We start from the raw sequence: 21426 nt of genomic DNA, 5'->3' as shown, positions 1-21426 counted from the left end.
CATTTTGAAGGTGAGGTCTGCTCAGCTTCCGAGGGATTATGGGATCGTGTAGTGTCCAGTCAATCCGCTCTTACGAATTTTGCCAGAAATAGTAGATCATCCGTGTATTTCTCACTTACTGTTTTGTGAATACTGAGGATTCGAACATACACTACAGTACTACTCCACTGGCATACTGTTTTTGGCATAGTATTTACTGCAGTAGAGAGATATGGATATTCGGATGCAACGTGAGCTGTTCACGACCAAAAGTATGTGAATCACCAAAAACAGAAGAAGGAGAATGAGGAAGTAAAAGTAAAAGTAAAGTGGAAATTGACTGAGCATAGAGGAGAATTTATAATAATAAATAAGGACTTAAATATTGATCTGTTTCTCACCCACACTTCCTCAAATCACTTAAGAAGATATGGATTTAACCACCAGAGTCATCTGGAGTACTTTTATTTTGCCCTTATATGGATTTTGGAGTTTCAAAATTTTGGCACCCATTCACTTACATTGTATGGACCTACAGAGCTGATAAATACTTCTAAAAATCTTCGATTGTGTTGAGCAGAAGAAAGAAAGTCATACACATCTGGGATGGCATGAAGGTGAGTAAATGATGAGAGAATTTTCATTTTTGGGTGAACTATCCCTTTAAGATAAATAAGCTGTATTACTTTTTTTGTTTTGTTTTGTTTTTGCCATAAAGAGTCAGGGTTGACAAACCTAAAACTATCAGTAACCACACAAATCACAGAACAAAGCCACTTTTTCCATACTCCCATCAAAAGCAAGTACACTCACGTTTATTGACAGTAAAGCATAAATAATTACTAGCTGTAGCGGATATTGACTCACGGATTGACATGATGTGCTCTCAGAAACAGGCTCAGACATCACACTAAATATGGTAAGCACATTTTATATTGTGAATAGCGTACAAAACCTTTAATATAATGATTTAAATATTATGCCAAGGGTGTTAGCATGCATATCTTTCTCACTCAATCTTGGGTGGAGGTGGGAAGGCACATGTCCTGAAAGGTTGAAGAACACTGTGCTATAAAGTACCATTTCTATAGAGTGAAAAAGGTCTTATAGGCTGTTTCCATGTTGCTGCTTCTGTCATAAGCTGAGAGATCTGAGTCCAATCAAAAGCATTTGCTGGCACATCTTGTATATGCCAAAAATAGCCTCTGTGTATCTTGTCCATATCTACAAAAGCATGGACCCTCTGTCTTGTTTCCATAAGGCTCTGCTCTGCTTCATGTCAATGCTGCATTCACACAGTGTGAGTCTTCTGGGGGCAAACTGCTAGTGTTTAGAGCACAGGGCCTTCAGAGGGTTTATACTACACATTCTTCCATAAAACCAGAGCTGCATTTCACAGGGGGCCAGGTCAACATGGCTTTACATTCCAAATAACCTTATCTGACCATTGTATGTATTGTTATTCATAAATTTGATATTTTATATAAGGCTTCTAACCATACAGTTATGTTGTGCCCCTTATTTTTCCACATTGAAGGTGGCAAACGTAGTAACAGCTGATGTTTAAAAGACATAAGAAGTATAACTGCACATTCCATTCACATCCTGTTAAACACCCAATGATTGACAAAATGTCCTCGAATACCAGCTGCTTCCTTAGTAGTTTTTCCATACTGATTTTTGATGACAGATTTATCATTGTTTACCAATGTCACCTTTTAAGAGTGTTGGCAAGTTGTTCATCATTATTGGCACATGGTCAGTTATGTCTCATGGCTACTACTAGAGAGGAAATCTATCCCTGGAAAAGTGTAGTGTTAGACTCTCTTTAAAGTCTGATGTCCCTGTTGGCCACCATGCAGTAGTTGACCAAAATGTTGAGAACATGATCTGCCATTATCTGTTGTGGGACTGTTTTTTTCTTCTAGAAATAGTTATGTTTAAATAAATGCACAAATGTTTAAAGATATAATTTTTCAAAATGAAATGCATTGTTCAGAGAGGACAGTTCAGATAAGGGTCATTGTCCACATCCAAGATAATGTTGCCTTGAACTATTCAAAAGAAAATGAACAAATGTGAGCAATGACAGTGCACTTTCAGAGAACTTTTGAAAATCCTTTGTGTTCATCTGTGCATTATCATATTTACTAGAAGCAGGCCAATATATCGGTTTTACCGATTAATCTGTGCCGATAGTTGCTGATATACAGTATACGTATATATATATATATATATATAAATATATATATATATATATATATATTTACTCCTCTGTGTTCCTCTGTGGCCGGCCCTGAAGGATTCTACAGTTAGAATGGCTTGGTTCTAGAGTATAACAGCAGTCTCTAGAGGTGAAATAAAAACAATAACTGACACCTCGTGGGGATTTGCTGTATATAAATCTTTAATCATTGACAATAATCATCCATATTTTTAACCTCACTTCAATGCATATATATATATATACATGGCTGCAGTTAGACATTTTGGGCCCTGTACAAAAGATATTCAGCAGGCCCCCCTCCAGTCATTTGTCCGACGGGGGTGGGAGGGATGATGGGTGCGGATGTGCGCTGCCCCGGCGGCTTTCACTTTAACTGTTGCACGCTGTCTCTACGTTTATATCCGCATCTCCCGCTAAACACGCTTAAGATGCGCTATACAATATGGAACAGCTTCGGTCTGCTTCACACATTCATTTAAAGCTCATGCAGCTCATGCAGACTAAGATTGCAGCATTTCGCGGTTTAATAATCACACTAGGACATGTCACGATTTTAATTTGATTAACTGTGCATTTCAGTGTAAAAGGAGTAACAGAGAACACGCTCAAATAAGCGTGTGAGCATTTGAAAGCAGTTGTGTCAGTAAGACTGTGTGAGGGTACCGAATTAAGTCGGTGCTCAGTACTACCAGTACTGCAGAATCACTGGTATCGTTACATCTTTTTTATTTTTGTACCGACTTGGTACCGAAGTACCAGTACTTTTGACAACAGTATATATGATTGGATAATCAAGTCTTCTAAATTTAATTAAGGGCATGTAAAGAAAAATCTGATTACCGGTATATGGAAACGTGCCCCGTGAACACATACATTGTATCTCCAACTTCATATCTTGAGAATAATAAAAAAAAAACCTAATCTGGTGAAATATACTGTATATGTATAAAATGACATTCAAAAATACAACTGCGGACTATAGGACTGTGTTTGTGCTGCTCAAGATTTTGAGTTTATTGACGCTTCTCCAGCAAAGTAATTGTAGTAATAAAGCAACCTCATCGTCCGTCCAGACAAAACTGCGCGATGCTCTCGCCATCTTCATTGTTTGTATTCACCGCTCTGTGGAAGAATGCTTCTGTGCGCAGGCGCGTAGTGTTTCTTTACAAAGTGACATCGCCAACTACTGGCCTGGCATGCATAATACAGCGTTTTTAGTCATTTTCGCGGATCCGTGTGAACGGCGATTGTTTTGTCAATGTTGTCGTCTGTGCGCGAAACTTTTTAAAAATGCAAAGGAAAAACGTTTCTGTTTTTAGTACATCATTGTCGTGTAAACGTACCCTAAGAAAATGTTTTAACATTTAATGATTTTAAAAACTATCAGCCAGTTCATTGGTTATCTGCCTTTTCCACCACCTCAATTATCAGTATTGGCAAAATCCAGTATCGGTCGACCTCTAATATTCACCGTCAGTCCTAGGCAGTGCTTAATTATACAACCAAACATGGAAACAGTCCATGCAGTCCATTGAAAGTGAAATGTGTAATTTTGGAATTATAATTGTTTTTTTTGTAAAAACTCCCCTATCAGCCAATTGTCGGTCAAAATTCTACATAAAAATATTTTCTATTATCCACGTTAAATATGCAGAGACAACTAAAAATAAGCCATTTTTAGGTTGTTTTCTCTGAAAAGTGTAACACTGTGGCGAATTCAACATGAGATCCGGTTGCATGACCTCATACAATCTCTGACCTCTGAAATTGTTTCTCAGGAGCATAATATTTTGTATATTATAATAATTTTGTTTCACACAAACCTGATCCAAGTTGCATCCAGTATTAGAGATGCTCTCTAAACACACCAAAAATCACAACTATGTTAAATCTGCACTTACAGAAAATGTCTAAAATGAAAAATGAATGTAATGCCATTATTGATTGAGTACATAAAAAACATTTGTGTTTAAAACAATGTCCTTGCCTTACCCTGATTCACCAAGGTAAGCCTACAAAAATAATGTTTTTGTAAAAAAGCCGGGTGAACAATCCACGTGAGACATTTATTGCATATACAATTTTCAGTGTCACACAATATGACTTTTCAGCATAAGAAAACATCTACACACACACAGCTCCGTATGTCTCTCTCACTGTTGGCTTTTCAGCCCAACGCAGAATGCACACTTCAACTCGGCTGCATGTGCCTCTCTCCGTCCGAGCCTCCCTCCATGCATCTCTGGCTGCAGCTTTATCTTTCGCCCGCTAACATCCTAATCACCCACAGCTGCGAGAGATAATTCTCCCCAGATGTCCATCCCTGCCTCACTCCGCACAGTCTTCACAGTTTTCACTCCACGCCCTGCTCGCCACAGTATTGTTGTAATTTTTATATTGATATTTCTGCATATTATTTTCATGTTTAATAAAGTATAATTCATCCCCATCATTATTGAATCCTTGTTTTATGTTTTTAATTTACAGTGTTATTGTCTGCAGTGCATAGACATTCTGTACTATTTTAGTATTACGGTTCAATTGCATTACTGGCTGAGGCTTTACAATATAACATAAAAATAATAAAGTCTTCAGTTACTCTCGTATCAGCCATATCACTAGTTTCACCTCTTAAATTGATAAGTGTAGTACAATACATTAATAGTAGATAAAACACTTAAATAATCATATTAAAATATACTGGTAACTGGTGGGGGTTGACAGAGTCCCCATTCTATGTGTAAAAGTACTTTGAGTGTAGTGTCAGAAAAGCGCTATAAGTGTAAAATTCATTCATTCAAAATATTTAAATACGAGTGCTGTTTATCTTCATCAAAGCAAGTAATATTTAGGTTTTAAATGTTTAATAGAATAACATAATATCAACATGAAAATAGAACATCATGACTCTGAATATCTCCCAGTCATGATCACCCACAGCAGGCGATGTCCAGGTAAGCTCAAACCATGAGATTCATCTGCACAGAAGAGCAGTGCTGAAACACAACTCACGTAAAGTGTTCTTCCGCAAATTGCTTGCAATTTTAAGTTTGAACCACAGATTTTACTAGAGAGCACAAAGTTCTGTAGTGCAGCTTTAAATTAACTATTACTTTTGGACTTAATGCATGAGTGGCTTTGTTTAAAAGATCATTTGCACCCATGTGGATTATAGATAAGCATGATTGCAGACTGAAAGATACTGATGGCTCCTAACAGAGACCCCCCTGGTCTCCAGCCTCTTCTGTAATACTCTGAGTAATGGAAAATGAAATTGGGCATGTATTTTGCATTCATTCTAGGCAATCTGGAGTTTGAAAGAGGATCCCGGTAGGGAAAGCACTGCCCACCTCCTAGCAAAGCTGATACTGACTGTTTTCTTCCTTTGTTTCTTATTATTTGAGTTGAAACACTTTGTCTGCTGCATGTCTATGGAACACATGATGTAAAAGATGCAGTTGCTAGGGTATTCTGGGTGGTTGCTAGGTGGTTGCTTACTAAGTCAAAAAAGCCCACCCCCAAGTCTCTAGGATACTCAAATCCCAGTTTTCTGGAATTTATTCACCAGTTTTCTCTTCTGCCATGTAAAAATCGTTAGTCTGATCAATTCGAAGAGTAATAACACACCTCTCATCAACAAGCCATACCATTTGAGGGATCATTTGTGTCTGTAGCAGAAAAAGTACGGGACGACTTATTTGCCGAAGTAACAGTTATAATGTAATAATGGATATTATTAATAGTTATAATAATAAATCTTATAATAAATCTTGTGTTAGGTGCCAGTGTTGCTTTGTGGCTGGAATTGCACTCGTGCAGGATTGAAAATGTTGTCTCTAGGTGATGTCACTGACCATTTGATTATGTCCTCTCTAAGGGCCTCTACTCAATGCCCAAAGTTCATTTCGGTTTAAACAGGTTTTAGAGACAGTGAAAGCAAACATGTCCAGTGAAGAATCAAAGAAAAAATGAAAAGCATTTCAAAATGACATTTAATCCAGGCTCAAAGAAATATCTCCATAAAGCCTATACTAAAGACAATGGACATATATTAACACGAGACAACAAAATGTAAAAAGTGTCACATTTTAGAAAGGAACTAGACAAAAGACTGAGAGCCCTTTGTAATATCTACAGCATACTGTGTTCAGTGCTTCGAATGGTTGCATATTTATTATTAGGCTATTTTATTTATTAGTAGTGGGTGATAAAGCAGGCGTCACTATTACTATTGCTCATACTTTAGGGTCAAGGGATCCACTTTATAATAGGTGTCTTAAACTAAGTACTTAGTTTGGTATTTAAACTATGTACTTAAGTATTTGACACAATGAGCTTATTATGTACATTTGTGTTGTTGCAATGTACATTTAAAATATCTGTATTTACTGTCATCTGTAGTTATTATTAACCTTACCCTTAACCCTAAACCTAACCCTACCCCAACCCTTACCCGAAACCCTAACCCTACTACTAAACCTACCCGCACCTCAACCTCAGTAGCAACAAATGTGAATCTTATGTTATGAACAATCTGAAGTTACACAACGAATACATTGTATTGTATGTATTTTAATGTTAGTACATAGTAGTTAAAGACATCTAATACAAAGTGGGACCGGGTTAAAGGGATAGTTCACCCAAACATGAAAATTCTCTCATTATTTACTCTCCCTCATGATATCCCATATGTGTATGAGAATGCACTTTCTTCACCAGAACACATTTGAAGAAACATAGAAAAATATCTTAGCTCAGTAGGTCCTTAAAATGTAAGTGAATGGCGATTTCTCTTTTGAAGCTCCAAAAATCACAGACAGTCAGAAACGTCATCCATACAACACCAGCTGTTAATGTCTTCTTAAGCGACACAATCGCTTTTGATGTGCAAAAGATAAAAGAGCTTTTTAACTCAAAATCATGCTTTTGGTCAGCAGCGGTAAGCACGTGTGACATAATTGCATTGGCATTTGAAACACGCGAGAACTGAGCGTCACAGCCGGAAGAGCAGCGCTATTTACAAGTGAGAAGTAGGAAATCCGCTGTAAAGTAGCTTGGTTGGTTTTGGTTTAGATCTGTATTTATTTGTTTCTTTACTCACAATGGTGCATTTGTGTGCTCATCCTGGATGTCTCAAATGAGAGGAGAATGTGAGATTACGTCTTTATCATGGCAACGTGAATACATATCACGAGAGACCGCTTGGACTCCTCTTGTGAAGCTTACCCGAAGCATAGGATTATAGTTAAAAAGTACTTAAATACTGATATTTTTCTCACCAAAAGTGATTGTATCAGTTTAAAAGACATTAATTTAACCGCTGGGATCGATTCGATGACGTTTATGCTGACTCTCTGTGATTTTGGAGCTTCAAAAGAGAAATCGCCATTCACTTGCATTTTAAGGACCTAATGAGCTGAGGTATTTTTCTGTTTTTCTTCAAATGTTTTCTGGTGAAGAAATAAGGTCATACACACCTGGGATATCATGAGGGTGAGTAAATAATGAGAGAATTTTCATTTTTGGGTGAACTATCCCTTTAAGGACTTGAATAAACCCTTAACCTTAGTATCAACATTTGCCACTTACTGTAACTCGTCCTGCACAAATTTTGCTATGAAGATGAATGATCAAATCATGCAGCTTGTTGAGGAGATGTGTTCTATTACTTATCTAAGCAAAAAGGATTACAATTTTCGACATATTTCACCAATTTCCAAATCATGTATAGGGACCAGAATATCATAGAGATTTCAGGGTAGACTCTTTTGGCTTGGGCAAGTAAGAAACCACCCAGGAACCAACCACCACCCTAAGCACAGCCTAGGGAAAATTCAGAATACCCTAGCAACCACACAGCAATGCCCTGGCAACCACCCACAACATCCTAGCATCATGACAGCGAGTTTAGCAAGCACCACATTTCTGAGGAAAATGTAAAATTCTTTTTTATAAATTGTAAGTTCACCACATCAGTACAACCAGAAACATACTAATTTGATAAAATCTAAGTTGTGTTGGAGACTTATTATTGCTCCACTGGGTGTCTCTTAATGATGTCATAGGGCTGAGATGAAAAAACGGTATGAGTCGCCCATCATTATCACCTCAAATATGCTGTATTGAAACAAGTTCATACTTATTTTTGAGGCAGGGGTTTCCAAACTTTCCCAGAAATGGAGGAAGCAATGAAGTCATAGTCGGCCAACAGCCAAATGCATCTGTAATAGAACTGCAATGAAAAGAAATATGTGATCATTTCATAGGGAGGTCTTACACTAGTGCTGCTGACTTCATAGAAACCCTAGTTTTGTGTATAGTGCACTCTCATTCTGTTTGACCTTGTGCGTTTTGAGAAATCCCAGCATAAAATATGTCTGATTGCTTCCTTAAGAGTTGATATTTGATATTGGACTCTCACTCTGGGTGAATATTCTTACATGTAAACATAATTTCCTCTTGATGGCAGGTGGCACTCGTCCATGGAACAGTAGGTGTCAAAGTCATGAGAGAACTTCTCCACTTGTTTTTGTACACGCTGTTTTCACATTTGAGAGCAGCTGCTATGCTTCTTTATCATTACGCTAATGGCTTCGTGAGCATTACAAGTCTTTGTCTTAATATGGTGGATGATATTACCACAGAAGTGCTCCAAGGAAAACAATACTACAGTCTAGCTTATAAATAGAATACCATTTTTTTTTACAGCTCAAGAATCACTTGAATATCCAAAGCTTCTACAATTTAGTCCAGATGATATTTGAGATGCCATCACAACAATTCATTGTAATTTTTGATGTCTTGGGAAAAAAAAAATTGTGTCTCTTTTTGAAACAGCAGACTGAACTCACAGTGATATCAGTAACAGTAGGTTTACTTTTCTTTTGCTGAAATCGGTCTGTGCTTACCAAAATTCTAAACACCGCTCCCAGTGGCCAAAGCGGTAAGTGTTGTTGGGCGTATGGGCACATGCAAGTAGGTATAGCTGCAGGATGGATATCTCCAAATGGGGGCGGAATCTCTAAAATGGTCTTGGTTTCTCCAGAAGGGGCGGGGTTACTCCAAAAGGGGGTTGCACCATCTCCAAAAGGGGGTGACACCTCCACAGAAGGTTAGGGAAAGGGTTAGGTAAGGGGCTCCCTATATCTTTGCTGGTGATTTGGAGCTCTGTCTGCAGCTATACCCTTCTCCGGGGATCTCCAAAAGGGGGCTGAGCCAACTCCAAATGGCAGCGACACGGTTAGGGTTAGCGAACGGGTTAGGTTAGGGACTCTCTATACTAGAGTCGGGGTACAATTTCAATTTAAGTCACAAGTTCAATTTTAATGTCCTTGGACTTGTCACAGACTTGGATGCATTTTTACTCGGACTTGACTCAGACTTGTGCCTTTCGTACTTGGGATTTTTTTCAGAGTCCGGCCGAATCCATGGCACATGTGATGCAATGAAAAACAAACAAACAAACAAACAAAATAATTAAGTAACATATGGTGACCATACGTCCTCTTTTCCCCAGACATGTCCTCTTTTTCAGACCTGAAAAAGCATTCAGCCTGGATTTCAAAATTGCCTCTAAATGCCTGGGATTTGTCTTTGTCTTCATATTGATGTGCTCTCTACAGTTAGTACTATCATACATTCTGTGTATTTGATACTGTGCATCAGTTTTCACGCGTATATGTACTTACGTGTGATTATTCTGGAGTAGCAGCACACACTCTTTCAAAGTACTTTTTTAACTCTCTCTCTCCCAGGCATGCGTGCTGTATGTGTGTGCGGGAAAGAGATTGCCATTCGCCAGACGTGCTCTACCGCTCTCATCCAGAAATAGCAATAACGTAAGTACACTTTAAAAAGTATATTCTCCAACTCTGCAAATTATTAAATAGAACACATTTTATCAGACTTACGCTTACTACGCAAAGTCATTTCTAACTGAAAGTGTTGACTATATCGAGACAAAATCAAATATACTACGTGTCAGGGATATATAAACTAATATGACGGATGAAATAGACCATGATGGAAATTGTACAACTCAGTATGTCACATATTTGTAACGCAACCTCTGTGTGTTACCTGTAAAGCTGGCACTTGCATTTCAATGGCAAAATATCAGAAAATGCAGGGTGGCCTGGGTAGCTCAGTGGTAAAAGACACTGGCTACCACCCCTGGAGTTTGCTAGTTCGAATCCCAGGGCATGCTGAGTGACTCCAGCCAGGTCTCCTAAGCAACCAAATTGGCCTGGTTGCTAGGGAGGGTAGAGTCACATGGGGTAACCTCCTTGTGGTCACTATAATGTGGTTCATTCTCGGTGGGGCACGTAGTGAGTTGAGCGTGGATGCCACAGTGGATGGCGTGAAGCCTCCACACGCTATGTCTCCATGGCAACGTGCTCAACAAGCCATGTGATAAGATGTGCGGGTTGATGGTCTCAGATGCGGAGGCAACTGGGATTCATCCTCTGCCACCCGGATTGAGGCGAATCACTACGTGACCACGAGGACTTAAAAAGCACACTGGGAATTGGGCATTCCAAATTGGGTGAAAAAAAAAAAAAAAAAAGAAAATGCAATGAGGAACACAAGTGAGGGGAGAAGTCTCTATTCACCTATTAGCCATAATAAATATAATGTGAAAAGAACGAAACGCCAGCCCAAGGTGAGTTTGATCTTGACTTTGGGGAAGTAGGCTACACCTGGACACAGCAGGAATGTGAAAGGTGTGAAGTGTAGTACTGTAGTATATAAATATTTTTTTAATGGTATCTGATTTTTTTTTTCTGTTTTTATTTCTGTAGTTGTATTTAATTATATGGACATTATTAAATGTTTTAAAATGATAATTTATTAAATGTATTAAACACATTAAATGTATTTAAATGATTACATTAGATGTAAAAGATGGCTTGAATTGTGAAATCAGCCTGGAAACAAAGTAGTGTTTACAAGGTATTGAGCTGCTACACTGAGCTCTTTTGAGAAAGAAATCAATTTATTTGTCAAAGTTTTCCTGGTTATTGGCATTAAATCTTTAAAACACATTTCACATTTTTGCAAAAGAAAATTACGTGGTTTATTACACGTCTCGCAACAGTTCCGTGGTGAAATGTCCACTAAGTGCCACTAAAAGTGAGGTAAATGTTCTCTCAAACATATGAGGTTTTTAAGGTTACTGCTCTATCAAGTTTTAAATCAACAAAACCTACCTCCCTACCCTAAACCTTAAACTTAAACCTAAACCGATAGTGTTATAAAAAGCAAATGTGAGGTTGAAAACTCAAATGCTGAAGCAACCACATCATTTTGTGGCACTTCTATGACAGTTTCGGCTCACGTGTCGACTGGTAAGCTGTTACTATTTTTGTAACTATTTAAGATAAACCCACCCTTAAACAGCACATAAAGCAAATCAAACTCCAGTCCTCTTCTGTCTAAGTCATCGACCCATCATACAGTTAAAAAACAAATAACAGCCAGTCTACATCATGTGCCAATAATCCTCTATCATAAATTATTTTGGCTGACTCAGTACTTTTATTATGGTGTAAGCATATTCATTGGAAATAGTAAAAAAAAAAAAAACAGTAATGATGGCAAATTTATTACCATTGCTGTTATACCTGTTATAGTCCAGCATGTAACGTGATTAAAACATTTCTGCACAAGATAGTTAAGATAATTCCATCTCTTCACACTGTTAAACTTTCATCAAACAGAAAGGATATTTGATAAGTGATCAAAGAGGATATTGACCTCACATGATGTGCCAGTAGGAAAAGCATGTTATAGAGAAGCTGTGAACATTTCAACATGGCATGTCTCCTTTCCTCTATTACTGCACCTTCTCAACCCCAGACAGGAAGCACTCAACACTATCCAAACAGATGGCGAGGCAGAGATGTGAAGTAATGATGCAAACTTCATACGTGAGGGTCATTTGTTAATATCAGGGAATTTCCTCACAGCTGTTTCTGAGGGACTTTCTCCACAGTTTAACAAAATCAAAACAAGAGACTCACCTCACTTTGCTCTTGGTGTTTTTCAAATACAGCGTGCAATGTTAAATAGAGTTGAGCAGAAATATATTTTATGGAGGTTCCCTCACTTTCTGTCTCTAGGGTTTCTCAAGTCGCATTCTCTGAGCTTAAGAGGCCTGGAAAATTTGACCTTAACCTAACCTGCTTATGGATATTTACAAAGCTTTTATAATAGACCCAATGGCATAAAAATGGAATTATCTTTACATTTAAATGGCTGAGTCACAGACACCCGGAAAGGTAGCTCAGATAAAGTCAGGGTGGAGGGGAATTTTTGTTTTTATCATCACATATGTAGTGTAGTCAAAATAAATGTGTTACAGTAACAATACTCATTATGAAAAACGTAAAATAGTACAAATAAAACGTTCAGACATGTTACGGTAAGGAGAATTTGGGGGAATTTTAAGTGTCCTGAAAATAATAAAAAACATAATGGTCATAAATGTGGAATATTACCAGTGAATAGCAACTTATCTTTCTCACACAAAGCTATAATTTGGCTTCAAAAAACTTTTGCAATTTATGGTGCTTTTTTTGTGTCATTCTTGGAGCTGTCTCCATTTACTTTCATTGTATTGGAAAAGAGAACCTCAAAAAAATTCTCCTTTTTTGTTCCACATAAGACGAAAACTCAAATACAGGTTTGGAACACGAGGGTGAGTAAATGTAAATGATGGCAACATTTTGGTCATTGTTGTATAAACTATAACATTTAATACTCGATTAATACTTAAGGATTAATTTAAATACTATGAGTCTAATGCATAAAAAAATGTATGTGTCACTTTAAAAAGTGCTCTTTGCTCTATGAACTGAGAACAAATGATTCACATATCAAGTCAACACGGTGCAGGAAGTGACAGTTTTTAAATGGAAGTGAGCGAGGGATGGCTGCCAGGAGGAATCCGAGAACAATAGTTGCTGAAATGTAAGACATCCTCCTCATCAAAAAAGCACTGAACATCAGGACCACACCTCTGGTGGGAAAAGATGCTCAGGTCAGCAGTACTCTCACATTCTCACCAGTCAAACCATTTAGGATCCAAAGTGTCCTTGGATAAAAATACTTATCAAGTCAGAGAGGCTGTTTGAGACGTCAACGGATGTCCTCGTGCAAACCAAAAATATTAGGAGTTATTTCCACTTTCTGCAACAGACTCTGATATGAGCAATTAACTTGCATCTGGATTTTGTTGTGATACATTGCACAGCACGTCCTGTTTTTCTGGAAGTAATCATTCTTGATGCATTCACATGGCCCAAATTGATCTCATATGACTCCATTCATTGACATTTTACAGATTCACATTCATTGCAAAATACTACTCTGACTCAAAGTAATTGTGGGCATAGTATCATATACTGTACTTCTCTGCCTCATGCAATACAACATCAGCTGTGTTTGTGAAAATTCTTACATGGGGCAGATTTATCAAAGGCCTCTTTGTTTAGTGCATGTTGCAGTCTTCACTCTTGAAATATCTGAAACATGACTGATAATTAAATATATCAAATTTCTTAACCAGTTAAGAGCTGTCTTGAATTTGTCTTTGCAGAATTAAGACAAGGGAAAGTATACTTGTGAAATCATGATATTCAAATATCGCTGTCACATCATTAAAGCGATAAATCACCTTAAAATGAAAATTCTGTCATCATTGACTCACTCTCATGTTGTTCAATATGTAAATAATAACTTACATTTGAGTCTGTTCCTCATACAGAGCTGTTGCACAGTTTCAAAAGACTTTGTCTGTAGTGCACACATTTTATGGACTAGAGTAAGAAATTATTAAATGGTCAAAATGCCACCAAAAGTGACAAAAATCCACTTTGAGGAAAATGTGAGGACAAAAATACTGTTGCAGTTCGTGCAGGGCCCTATTATAAGTGCAGCGCTATGCCATGAGTCTTAAGAGCAAAGTCAGTGGGCATGGCCATGAAGTTTTGGTGTTTTCATGCAAGCATGCTCTAAATCTAGGCGCAAGTGGGTTTGGTGAAATCACGTGCGCAATACGCAAATGGGCTGAGTCAAGTGCAATTTTATTCTGAGGTTCTTCTCCGGTTACCGCACCATCTGCATCCTATGATATAGTTCATTCCCTCAAGCACCAGTGAAACAAAGACTGCACATTCATAAAAAGTTGGTAGTGTAAATGGACTGTATGCAATGAATTAGAAGAATTGAAAATGACGTCCTTTTGTGCATTAACTGCATCCTTGATGAATATCATGCATATTTCTATTACAGTGACACACTCCTTTTATACGCATGGAAAATGTGATTCTCATCAGTATTTGGATGTGTGCTCCATTAAATGATAGAGAATGTAAGTATTATTAAAACCTTTTACTGACACACAAATAATGGCTAATATTAACAGTGATTGTATCGGCAGGCACTTCACTCCTACCTGTCGATTTTGATTTTGAAAAATGTTAGTAATTTATTGAAACATGAAAAAATTAAACCAAAAATATTTCTAAATTCGAATTACACATCAAACAAAATCAAAATAAAATCAAAATAACGAAATGGTAAAAAAAATTATATCAAATCCAAACATTTTACCCTTCTGTGGAACTTCTTCCACCGGCCCCTTAAAAATCACTCTACGACAACTGGTGGAAAAATACCAAAACAAATTAAATCATAAATACAATTGTAAATTTAAACATAACAATAATAATTGAAAAATAAACCATGACCTATAACGCAAATCGGAAAATTTTTGTTTAAGCTGTTTTATTTTTGTTTCAAAAAGCTGTTTTATTTTTGTATTTTATTTCATAAAACAGCTAAGACAGTGATTGTCAGGGACTTAATTTGATGTTCCATTGTTTCCATTTTTAAGAGTTTGGACATGAACTTAATGACCATTTGCTGGTGGAATCTCCAAACTGCAAATGCAGGAACTGAGTTTAAACTTTGAGCTGAGACAAGACATGGTTTTGAAATGTTGCGCAATGACCAAATTCTCAGGAAAATAGCAAGTTGCGCTTTACGTCACTTCATAACCATACAGTACACCCTCAGTTTGCCCACATACACCCACAGATTGTGCCAAGACTCCCACCCATGCCCACTTGCACTTTGCGCTGGCACAAAAATTGCACTTAGAATTAGCGCTCTCACGAAAATTGGATAGGACAATGCACACGGACATAGCACTGCACTTTGCATACTCATGAAAATAGAGCCTGTAATGTATTTTACAATATTCTATTCTAGGTCTGTCTAGTTAAAGGTTTAGTGCCCCTGCAGACACCATAGTGACCTGCAACTGCCAGATATCTATTTGCTGTCTCATATGAAGTGATTTTGAATCAACTTGATCACACGGGAAGTCAGCATGTTGTTTTTGAGAGTTCCAGTACCCTATGATCAGCATCATTATGCCGACTCACTGAAAGTGCCATCTCCCATCAGATATTTTTTTAAATAAAACAGGGAAATAATTGCTTCCGCATAATCAGGTATGAGCACGTTTTGGAGGTTGCATTTTCCCCTCTAACATTACATTTTTACTCCACTGATGGTTAGGTTTGGGTCTGGGTTGAGGACTACAGTTTATAAAATATGCATTCCTCCTCACTGTAAACAGCTGAAAACAACTCGCTGCACAACTTGCTTTTGGCACCCCTCTGTGGACATTACACCTGGAACATTACACCCGGATATTTCATTTATATTTTGTAACATATCCTACCTCTTCTTCAATACATTACATCACCTACACATAAGTGTATATCTGTATATAAAATATTCAAAATATTCGAACAACATTATTGCTCTATTGTATATTTCTATTTTTATTAAAAATTTTGTTTTATGTCACTATGTTTAAATGTATATGTTTGTATGTATGTATATATGGTTGCATTCTCTTTGCACTGGAAGCTTCTGTCACCATGACAAATTCCTTGCGTGTGTAAGCATACTTGGCAATACAGCTCATTCTGATTCTGAAAATGGAGCACACACACGTCTATAGCCCCAACAACACTTACCGCTTTGGCCACTGGGGGCAGTGTTTCGCATTTCGGTAAGCACAGACCTATTTTAGCAAAAGATTTTACTGTGAGATCAGTCTGATTAGATGGAAAATAAGTTAGAAACAAATGCCCCCATAAAGGTAAATCATGCATGCCCCTGAAAATCAATTCCAGAAAATATTGCCTCTTAATAAAAACAGTTCATATTTGCATCCACAATGTCTGTCTCTTTTCACTTTCATTGTACGGAAAGAGCAGTGTAAATATTCTGCCTAACATCTCGTTTTGTGTTCCATGGAAGGAAGAAAGTCTTACAGGTTTGGAACAACATGAGGGCAAGTAAGTAATGACAGAATTTTCAGTTTTGGGAGAACTATTACTTTAACCCCGATCTTTCACGTTTAATTAAAAAACTTATTTTCAGCAAAAGGATGAAGAATGGATGGCTTAGTGGTTAAAAATGTGGTTTGGTGACCAAAGGTTGTTGGTTCAAACCCCACAAGTGCTAATTCATGAGCTGCTAACACTGTGCCTTTAAGCAAGGTGGTTAACCCTGGTTACTCCAGAAGGATTGGTTCCCTTGTAGTAAAAAAAATTACTTTATGTACTGGAAAAGTAAGCCAGTGGAAGTAAGCACAATAGTAATAATCAAACTTCCCACTGGAAACGCCTTTACACAATGCTTATTACATCTGAAAATCTTACGTGAACACACCATTGTCATTGCTTCTTAATTGCACACCATAGATTTCCCCTCAACTTCCTTTCTCAAGTGATGATCTCAGCAGACCTCCCAGCTTGCCTTATTGTTTATGAGTGGTGGAAATCCTACGCTGCCCATTGGCGAAAATCTAACAAAGGACAAGCTCTGTTTATTTTCCTTCCAGCCAGCCTCTCCACATCATCTCAGGCAGCATGGAGGGCACTAACAAAAACACACAAGTGCCCGGCAGGAAGGCCAAGGTGTGATGCCTTGTCTCCCGGTGGCCATATGTGGGAAAGGTGTTGTTACATTTCAACAGTATGCTCTATTTACTAAGAATGAATTGCACTGCTGAAAGCATCATTTATTTGCATGCTCTGTCTGCACCTTTTAAGCACCCAATTCACTAATGGAATTTTGCAAATCAGGTAATGGAAAATCTTTGCTGAGTGCAATTTGCATGGCACAACTCCCCAAGGCCAGTTCTACCAGAAAGACTCAGAATAAATGAGAATAATAATAAAATGGGGATAGAATATTTTCCTTTGGTGTAAGCCCTGTCCAACGGTACAGCGCTCAGAATGTCGCTCGGACCATCAGATCCTGCTGGAAGACGATGACGGCAGGGTAGAAGAACTTACCCCCTAGTCAAGTCAATTCAAGTCAAATTGATTTGTATAGCGCTTTTCATAACAGCCGTTGTTTCAAAGCAGCTTTACATGAAATTATGCTATAACAGAAAATGAATGAATATAATGTCAATATTAGTTATGTTTAGAACTATTAGGGGTTAAAATAAGTAAGTGTTGTGGGTCAATGGTTAAACAAAATTATTTTGTATGAACTATAAGTTTTAGAGTTAAAGTCCTTGAAGTCATCACAAATTAACTGAGGAAATACACGTAGATGCATTGTCCTTACATTTTGGCCGATGAAGGTTTTGCTAGTGGTTAATTCATATGCTATGCAGTTAATTGTTTTTTATTATTTAAATTTTTTAAGCGAGTGTTGTCCCTACTTTAACCAAGTTTATATAAGTATCATTTTGATGAACTCCATCCTTCAGACAGTGGCTCATGAAGAATCCCATGTCTTTGAGTTTGCATCAATTCATCCTCTTTGAAGTCCGTCTTAGTAGACTGAAGTAAAGTCTGGCTGGCACATGCTGCAGTTGGTCATCATCACTCAGCGACACAGTGGGAGTCGGACATCAGGCTGGACCGGAGATGGATCTGGCAGGCTCTGGTAACCTCAGGATATAAATAGAATAGAATAAAATTAGCATAGATGCCATTCACTTTAAAGCAAGGTTAAAGAATAACATAAGGGTTTTCAGTCCCAGCAGACCTAACTAAAGCAGCATAACTATGAATTGAGGGATAAATTATGAGTATGCCTGGCTGAATAGATAAGTCTTTAGTCTAGACTTAAACTGAGAGATTGTGTCTGAGTTCCAAACTCTGCTAGGAAGACTATCCCATAGTTTAGGAGCCAAATATGAAAATGATCTTTTGTGGATTTTGATATTCTCTGTATTGTTAACAGGCCCCCTACAGCAGAATGGAACCTAAACTGGTGGTGAAGGGGTGGATGGGGGGTGAAAACAACGTGCATGATGAATGATAACCGACAGCTGCAGAGTTATAAAGAAGAAGCTGGATTATGATTGGACGAGACACCTGAATTGAAAGAATGGTGTATGCTTCTACGAGTCTTCCTGACAGAACTACCGCTACGCTTACATTTCTGAGTGCTAGGTTGTTAAGGATGCAGAATACTGTGATCTAGCATACTGTGCTGGGGCTGTGCAGCAATTGTGATCCAGGCACTTGAATCATCTCTTAAAATTAAGAAAGTGCTTACAACTACACTGCGTGTCTGGATATATGCCCGGTTATAAAGCTCTTCTCCATCATTTGATCATCATTTGATGAATTGCTGCTGCCAGTATCACTAGAAAATGTATGCAAACTTCCCTTTTAAAAGGAATATTTCAGGGTCAATACAAGTTATTCAGTTCCATTGTAAATGCCTCTCTGTAACCTTGATTTTTGCTTTTTTTTTTTTTTTTTTTAAGAAAAGGAGGGACAAGTCTAAATAAACCTTTGTAGTAATCAATATTATGCCAAAAATGCTTTCAATTGAGCTTAATGTATATTGAACCCGGAATATTTTCTTTTAGAAAAATTCCATTTACCGCCTGTCTCCTGGGAAGGTAATAGCGTAACATGCGTGACAGAATTTTGAGAACAAAGTACTATCTATAATAAGCCTAATTTACATAAAAGAGATGGGTCTGCCTAGAAAAGAATACGTTTAAATATGCATGGCACTGTGCTATACCAGTGCAGATAGCATCTAGTTAGACTGAATTGAGGGTGTTCATTTAATAAAATACAGGTTTTTGCGCTGAAATACCGCATGCTAAATTGGTGAAACAGTTTAGTGAATTTGCCTCGTTGCACTTGGAATTCTCCTTATGACCACTCCAGAAGTACTCAGCCTGCCAGAACATGCAAAGCTAATGGTGCATAAATTAATCGAAGCTCTGGACAAACCAGAATCGCCATGAGCGTGCTTGTAACATACCGTGGTCCGTGCATAGTGTCGGACTCATTGCTATTGTCAGAGCAATGCTAAATGGAAGGCTCAGCACATTATGAAATTGCCCTCTGCAGCCTTAATCAAAAGCAGCTTTGCCTAAAAGTGGGTACAGATGAAAGTGGGTGGAGCTGACCCCTTTTTAGGAACCTTTTACAGCTTTCAGAGTGTCTTTCTTTAACTCATTGCATGCCATCTTGTCTGCTTCTTGGAACCTGCCATTTATTTATTCAACCTTTCTCTCAAATTGTTATGCTGAAAATGTAATTTGGATTGAAAACGTTGTACTAAAAAAAATAGAAGCATGTAAACTAGAGGCCTCAGACTATTGGACCCCACTATATATTTATATAAATTCCTGCAAAGAGATTCTATATCCCTGTGACCTAAAGTTATTAAAGTAAAGTTAAAATGTTGCTGACTGTTACCAATAAATGATAACACAAATAGATCTTGGCTTTGGTTGTTTATTTCCCTGGTGTTGAACTCAAAGTACACATATGTGTCGTTGTTGTTTGAATATTTATTTGTCTATGTCTGTGGTCAAACTGTAAAGATAAATCAAATTCACAAATTAACATTCACAATTTACATAAAATGACAAAGTAGCCATTATTTTACTAAATTTAACAAGATTAAAGACAAATATTGTCTTGCTAACCTGAAAGCTTTTACAACGTTATCAACAAATAGTACAAGATTATAGCAACAGTTTCTGAGTGTTGGATAAGATTTAAGCATTTGCTAATCAATCAAAAAATGGAAAATAACACATACTGCAAAATATAACTACATATATGATAGGAAACTACATAGATGTCCATACAAAACACCAAAAGGCAAACTATATTTCACAGCTTGCATTTAAACTATACATATGCTAATTAGACATCGCATATTTAGCCCTACACTTAAAACAGATAATAAAAAAAGAAAGAAAAGAAAAAAGATGTTTACCACACTGGAGATAGTTAGTTGTAAGCAGGGGCGGACTGGGACTAAAAAGTGGCCCTGGACTTTCTGGCCCAGAGCGGCCCACCAAACCCGGCCCACAACACTATAACACACCAGCTCATTGATTTCATTTTCTGGCTCAATTTCAAATTTTTGTGTTAAAAAAAACAAACATTTCATTGACTGTCATGACAATGGGCCCCACCAGTGCAAACATTTGTGTAACTTTAAAACTGGATTTTTTTTAGAGAAAGCACTAAAAATAAGCACTTTATAGCTCAGACAAATAACATGTCCAAAACCTTTTTTCCCAACATACAGATGTTAGGTTAAAATTTACATGAAAGTTCAAGGGAAAATGTGTATTTTAGGTGCTGTAACAAGTCAGCATTTCTTCAAAGTTTTTAAAGATCTTAATCACCTTTCAACTTTTTTCTAGAAGTGCAAATAAACCATTGTCTTAGTTAATATGAGGCTGTGGAAACAACAAGTATAATAATATATTATATATGTACATACACTATAGTTATAGAAGATCATAAAATGATGTTTAAAATAGTTAGATGAAGAAAGTGTCACACAGCAGGACACTGATGACGATGCTTAAAATGTAATGTCAATTACCCATGTGTAAATGTTTATTTAAAAAAAAAAAAAAATGAAAACAAAGTTAGCCAGAATATGTAAATATATAAATATAAACAAATATAAATATGCTGTATGTAAAAAAAACTATACCTATATTCATATACTATATTTGCAGATATTTTGAAGATTAATTGCCAATATTTTCACTCTATGTGAGTTTGTTGCGTCTTTATATCTGCAGTTTTAAATCCTTACCCAGATTATTCTTGAGAAAAAGTGAAAAGCTCTATGCTTTTACAAGCGATGTTTCTACTATGCTTTAAACAAAGTAAGCC

At 37.2% G+C, this 21426-nt stretch overlaps 1 long non-coding RNA gene across 1 annotated transcript; it reads left to right on the top strand.

The window, feature by feature from the left end:
• The first annotated feature begins 315 nt into the window (after positions 1–315).
• Positions 316–19967, top strand: LOC127410836 (uncharacterized). The gene is made up of 3 exons (XR_007892170.1): positions 316–596; positions 9961–10044; positions 18494–19967. It is a non-coding gene; the product is annotated as an uncharacterized LOC127410836 (long non-coding RNA).
• Positions 19968–21426: the final 1459 nt, after the last annotated feature.

This window comes from Myxocyprinus asiaticus, chromosome 20 (assembly GCF_019703515.2).
Source record: "Myxocyprinus asiaticus isolate MX2 ecotype Aquarium Trade chromosome 20, UBuf_Myxa_2, whole genome shotgun sequence".
Taxonomy (NCBI): Eukaryota; Metazoa; Chordata; class Actinopteri; order Cypriniformes; family Catostomidae; genus Myxocyprinus; species Myxocyprinus asiaticus.
This window is presented reverse-complemented; position numbering and strand designations above follow the sequence as displayed.